This window comes from Rhamphochromis sp. 'chilingali' (assembly GCF_963969265.1).
Source record: "Rhamphochromis sp. 'chilingali' genome assembly, chromosome: 18".
In the NCBI taxonomy this organism is placed as follows: domain Eukaryota; kingdom Metazoa; phylum Chordata; class Actinopteri; order Cichliformes; family Cichlidae; genus Rhamphochromis; species Rhamphochromis sp. 'chilingali'.
The window spans coordinates 19,431,966-19,439,035 of record NC_137945.1 but is presented as its reverse complement, the minus strand read 5'-3'; positions in this window follow the sequence as shown (position 1 = coordinate 19,439,035).

Genomic DNA, 7,070 nt, shown 5'->3' with positions numbered 1-7,070 from the left:
ACAAGGACGTTTAATGAGACTTCTTCTCACAGACCAGTGCTGTGCAGCTTGATTGGCTTTTTCCAGAGAACACCAGCACTGGCAGGTCCTCCGACAGGGCAACCTTTCACTGTGCTATACTGTGACAATCAGGTGATCCTCCACTGTGCTGCTCCTTTTCGTTGTGATAATAAAGGGCTGTTCTATTCTATTACACAAGACTGTTGTTAGTATGTGTTTTAAAGTGTTTGAGTTTTTACCCTGTGCTGACCTCAAGGTCAAAGTTAGAGTTCAAGTTTTCTGAAAATCTTGAGAATGTGATAACTTGCTTAATGTAATATCATAGGTGTGTCTACTTGGAGGCTCAGGGGGTAGCTGACAGTTGTTGTTAATATTTTATTCTTAAAATACAACAAGCTCTTGTGTTTCTATTGATTTCAATGCTTGTATTTGTAATTTCTCTACATGTTGGCAACTCTTTACTTCTCCTGTGTTGTTTGTGAGTCCATCTTTTTGCTTTCTTGTATGCATTACTAATGTTTTTCCCCATGTTCCTTGACTTTCTTCAGCTTTCTGATTAAGCACTACCTTTGCTGAAACTGCGTCCTTGGATTTTGTGTTTACTTAGACTCATGTAAGTTTTATTCAGCTTCTTGTTAAAGTGTATTTAATTTTTTTTCTTAACTGCCTCTGTCTTCTTTAGTTTAAAAGTTTCGAAATAACTCATTCCTTACTGAAATACTGATAAAAAACCATTATGTCAGTGCAGCTTTAATATAATCTTAACCCACCAAAATAGATAAGCTTCTTTAAACAATTAAGGCACAATGAAAGCTTCTTTGTTTGTTTTCTTTTGGGTTATTTTTTATTAACTTTTCCTTTCTCCGCCCTGTCTGTCGCCTCCCCATCTGCCTCCTTCATTGTGAATTTGTTATTTTAGTCATTTTTTAATGCAAGAAACTGTTTTTGGTGCAGTTTAAATGTAATCTTAATCCAATCTACTGGTTATCAGAAGGAGTTTAAGAACACAAAATATATAAAAGCGCACTAAATGTGCAGATGATGAAACTTAAACTGTTCATGCGAGCTTCTTATTGAAGCACTACTGGAGAAACTTTCATGCAGACATATTACAGAATGCATTATATCAAAGGGCTACAAACAATTGAGCTGAGACACACATTCAGCGAAGGGTCGAAGTTCTTCCAAAAACCATTAAACTGGAGTTTGATCCAGAGCCAGTGATTAAAAACAGCTTAAACGCGACACTTTTCTTTGGGAGCTGTGATGGTACTACAATGCACTGCCGCGGCTGTTGCTAAGTAACTGCTACAGCAACTGATCTTTTCATTTTTGCACTAATAATAGAGAAGGCTTTATTTCTGGCAGTCAACACATCTTCCTTTTAAAGTAGTGGCAACGACACAACTCTCACGTTGTTTCGATGACAGTAACGATGAAGGAGGACAGGAAGGGCCTTCCCCGCAAGCACTCCACATTAAGTTACGCTTGTAGCTCCGGAGTAAAGTTTTCATTACAGCAGATAAATAAAACAGATGAACTATAGGACAATACAGAAGACACGCTCATCCGGTTGCGGTGATGATCTAACGATTTGATCGCGTCCTTTTGCCAGCTTGCGAAAAGCTTTGATTCCTTTTTATGTGATGCGGTGAAAAACATTTGAACATAATTCATTTTCACTACATATTCAGCAATGTTTAATTGTTAAAAACAGCTGCTCCAAAATGTAACAGTCTGAAGTATAGAAAACGCACCACAAAATCAGAGCTAATAAATCTATTAACACCGCTCTGTTCGTGCCATTCAAACACTGGTATTAATGATGAAGTTGTTGATCAGAAAAAAAGCAAACAAACTAGTACAAATGCAGTTTTAACCGATGTAGCTACAAACTTTAGACCAATCAGAGATAAAACATACCTCTTTGCCATCTTTGGCCATCATTTTTCTGGTACTTTATTGACCATGTTCTTCTTTTTAGCTCCCCCCCACACACACTTTCTTTTCTTGTTTTTGATGGTGCCCCAGTAAGCCGTGAGCTGCAATCCGCAATACCAGGAATCCAAAATAAAGGCAGCTAAAAGGAGTCCGAGCATAATTTGTATTTCTGTGAAATGGAAAACGTCTTCCAAAGCTCCCCCTCTAAAAAAGGGGGGAGAAATCTTTATAACTAGAAAAAGACTTCATATTTAGCTCCGTGGATTCTGTTTTTTATATTTCATTTGTGTCTTCTTCGGGGAAATGAGGTTATCAGTAACTGTCGACAGGCGACAGATTAATATGTTTGATCTGCAGCCACATGTAATCACTCTTTGTCTGCACTAGAATGGGTCTGGATTAAGCCTATTGTGTTTCACAGAGGTGATCGATAATGATACTGCCGAGATAGTTTTCACAAAAAGAATTTAACAGTTTGTTGCGCTCTTTTCAAATGAAGCAGTCTTTCCCCTTAATGATTTGAATGTTGAGTTTTAGTGAGAAACAAAGGATTTTTTTATGTGGAGGTGGTGGTTTGGTAAAAACATCCAATTAACGCAAGAACGTCGTGATGATAAAGTATTGATCCGATTAACTCGCACAAGCTTTGAACTGCTAATAAAGTTGCTTACATTGTCCAGATAATTAGACGAGTGTTGCACAGCAGATGTTTTGGCATTTCATAGCTACAAAATGTCTATTAGTTAGAATGGCTCCATTTAGATGAGCCAGGTCCTGGTATGGGGCATGCTGGCTTGTTGTTAGTACTGGAACACTTAATAGAACTGAACTGAATTTGTTTCACCTGCACTTTTCCTCTCATGTCAAGACAAAATGTGTGCCCTGAAAAAGGTTTGGTGCATGCTCACAGAGATTTTGGCTCATTTGCCCTCTGCTGAGGTTAAAGCTCCAAGGCAACTTTTGTCTTTCTTTTTTGTTGTTGTTTTTTTGTATGAGCTTTTCCACAGTGCACACACACACACAAAAGCAACAGAGTCCTTACTGTTGTTATTCTTGTTTAATTCAACGCCTTCTTGTTGAAATGAAGTTTCTAACCGGCTAAATTGCTTTCCCAGTTATGTTTAAGTGCAATTAAATTGTTGGCTTGATTATACCTTAATGTAATTTTTTTCTCATAGTGTCATAATAACAACAAATGTCCACAATCTTTCTTTAACCTTAACCGAGTGCTGTGAATAACGCTAGAAACTGTACTCCATTATCACCCAACATCTCAGAGACGCATTCAACATTAATGACTGAAATCCATCGTTATGTTTAAAGAAATTGTAATTTTTGTAGTTAGATTTGCTGTGGTGTAAAAACAGATCCAAATTGCAGTGGCTGTTTTTGGACACAGAGAGAACATTATTGTCAGATCAACTATTTGGACTTGTACCCTGCGTCACATGACCAACCCGTGGCTTCAAGCCAGTTGTTGCCCCAGAAAAGTCAAGTGCAGTGTCCAACACAGGATATGAGTCAGTGTTTGGTCCATAAACTGGAAATGTGAAATTAAGGGCAAGTTAAGATTGTACAAAAGTGGATTTTCCCTAAAATGTGTCTATTTTACTTGTCGTAGGTCATTAATGTGGTAATGTAGTATGTTTTTGTGCAAACTTATAATGATGACGTAAATACTGATATGCAAAATGTGGTTTCTTTAATATCAATGAAGGACAAAGTCTTGAATGTGTGTGTGTGTGTCTGTGTGTGTGTTTTGTCTGCTAGTCTTTGAATTCAAGAATCAGTGGATCTACCATGTGGTCGTTGTTTAGGTCAAGTGCAAATAAAAGCTTGTAAAGAAAACTCAAGTGCAGAAATAGAGAAAGAAAATTATTTTATTCCTTTGGAGAACAATCAGCCTTTCAAATAATATCCACCAGTCCTTATTATGTTCCTTAGTTGTAGATATTTTGTAGATATTTTATACAAGTTGTTGATTAATTTCCTTGCCAAAAAGAAAGAATAATGTTGCAGTGACAGTCTCAAGTCCAAATACTGCTTTCTTTTCAGTTTTAGGTCATCTGGCTGAAGGGCCAGTGAGCTCATGCCATGGTGAGGTGTCAGCTGTCTCCCCTTCCTGTAGTAATGGTCAGATTTTAGTGATACTTGATACACACACCAATCACCTATGGGTCTTGTTCTAAGGCCACATTTGTTGTTTTACTGGCAATAAACTTAGATGAGTTATGTCAATAGCAAAGTGTGTTTTTAAGATTATTGAGCCTGTGTTACAAGATCAACACGTCTACAAGATGATTCTTTTGAATTCTTGGATGAGTAAAAAGGCTGGGGTTGATTTTTCATATTAAAAATAGGCTATTATTGTGTTCAAGATTAATCATTTATCAGCAAATTAGTACAGACAACTGTATTTACTTGTATACCTGAAATAACTAAGTAATTTTCCTCCTTAGCCATGGGATTTGGTCCATGGACTCTAGAGTTGATCTCTTTATCTCTTTGCCCAATTATGTGCATTTATCACTGAGCAAATGCTGGTCTGGGACACGAAAGGTGGATAGGAAGGTGGAAGTCCTGGGTGTAGGTTTCACTGCTTAAAACTATTTTCCTTTTTCTTGAAAAGTATGAAGTTGACCAAGTTGTACCAAAAACCTGTACTTTTAACTTATTTGTATAAAAGCGTAATGTTACGTTTCATTACATGGCTACTTTACATTTCTAAGAAACACTTCTTCGCTTCTCCTCCTACAAGAAGTCAAAAAGTCTGCTGTAAAAAGAATCATAGAGGTATAGGTTGTTCTGGCATAGCACAACAAGCAGCATAGTGATGATACATTTGGGTCAAACTTGAATGCATCCATGTGAGAGTTGCAATATCCACCCTATCAAAATGACTGATTTCACAAGTCGGTATGGCCGGAAGCGACTACTTCTTAGCAGCAACAATGTCTCCGCACAAACAGATCACTTGCTGTGGCTTTGCTCTCAGCCCACTTGTTTCTGTTGGGTTCTTGCACTTGCAACATGGTATCATCACACATTGCTGCTTCGGTTTATTGCAGTTATTACTTGTTCTGTCCAATCCACTGGTTTTAATTCATGGTCGCTCACCCAGAGCGCTGCTGATTTTCCCGTTCTGCCAGCTAGTTAATTGCAGTTAATTACAATCACCTGGGTTTGCAGGTGTAACTCGGTCCATAATCAGATAGCCTGAATAATGTGGGCTGTGAGGACTGCGAAGCCAAGGTCAATGCTCCAGTTTGTCTTCGCTGTGGAGTATTTCATCAAAACTAATAAATTGAAAAGGCTGGTCTTCCTACCGTCCTTAAAAAATGTAATCGCAATAATGAAAAGTCATCTGCTCTATGAGTCTGCAATATATTTCCCTCGAGAGCTAAGCCACATGCTTATGTATGCATGTTTGCATGCTATGAGCTCTCTCTCTTTCTCACACACACACACACACACACACACACACACACACACACACACACACACACACACACACACACACACACACACACACAAAACCTTCAGACAACTGCTGAAGCCTAAATTTTGCTGTTTATCTGCAGACCGGTGTTGGTTCTGTGATAAATCACCCTCTTTGACAGATATCTCTCGCTTGCATGCAAGCACATGAACCTTCTTCTAAGAAAGGGGCGAGTGAATTAGATGTTTGAGGGCTGGCAATATTTCCTGCAAACCTCAGAGGAAGCTGGATAGGAAAGCTGGAGTCAAAAAGCTGAATATGACACCAGTTGTGCAGTGAATTGTCGTGAAAAGGATGCAGTTAGATAGTAAAAGCATAATATCTTGCCACAATGAAATCTCAAAAGGTCAAAAAAAAGAAAAGAAAAGCTGCCAAAATTGTATGTTTTATTATTCAGACTGAATACCAGAGTTCTAGAGATGGCACAGCATCACTATGCATACTTTGCAAAGCAGTTTGGGAGATCTGCGAAACCTACCACCTTCAAGTCATCGTATAAAAATGCAAAGCGCTTCTTTTAAAACAATACGTTGTGAAGACAGTGACTGTCCTTATCAAGGCCTTTACTCTCTCTTTGTTTCTGATTTAATTGGAGTGAACATCGAGCCTGTCCTCCTCAGTGCTGACAGAGCGTCCCTCAGGTTGTCGTTTTGTCCCAGTGGGATCATATAATGCAATTGTTGTTGCGTCTAACAGTGCAAACTCTGAGGAGAGAGAGGAGGCTTGTGCTTTGTTGCATGCAGTGCAAGAGAAAAGCCCGTTTTCTTTTTCTTGGTTTTGCTGATATTTCGAGCACTCCGAATTGCGACAGTTTAGGGGCCCTCTGTGCACAGCTAAATAATCTATGATCCTCATATGGAGCCCAGATTTTGGCATCGTCTTTCCCTGCTTCACCTGCTTCTTTAAGCAGCAGAATCGTGTAAAAAGTTGCAGGCGCTCATCAATCACTTTAAGATCTATCTGTCAAAGCAAACTTTTGAAGATACTTGTTATAAAGGTATGTTAGTGGCAAGGCGGCAAGGAAAATTGCTCCACCTGACTCTGCGTGCCATGAACCAGCAGTATGTCTCATTTCTTCATGTGACTTGCTGCGCACCTGGAGGTTTGATCTGCTTTCCTGCTGCTGACAAACACCCCCCACGTCTCTGCCATGTTTATCATGAGAGATTTTCTTAGTTTCTACTAGCAGGGATGGAACACAGTTAAATAGCAACATGGAAATATAAAAAAAAGTGAAGCATACATTAAAGAGAGTGGGTATATGGGATATTTTTGCACTGACTTACCAGTTAAGTTACAGCCTAACAGGATAAGTGAAGAAGTGAAGCATCAGGAGGAGAAGTTGGGTAAAATACTACGCAGATTTTCCGGCTTGCCGTGTAGCACCGAGGGGCAGTTCTGTGGTATTAGTAGTTACCTTGGGGTCCGACCTGGCCTGAACTGATAGACCAAATCTCATCCTGTGTGAGTTGCTCTCGTATCATATAGCATGCAGATCAGAGGCAGCAAATTATGTACTCCTTTGAGCAATGAAGAAGATGAGATGGGAGGGCAGATACGCAGTGATAGCCAAATAAAATACCTTTCACTCAAACACCTGAACCTTGGAACACCCCGGTGGCCTATTTAG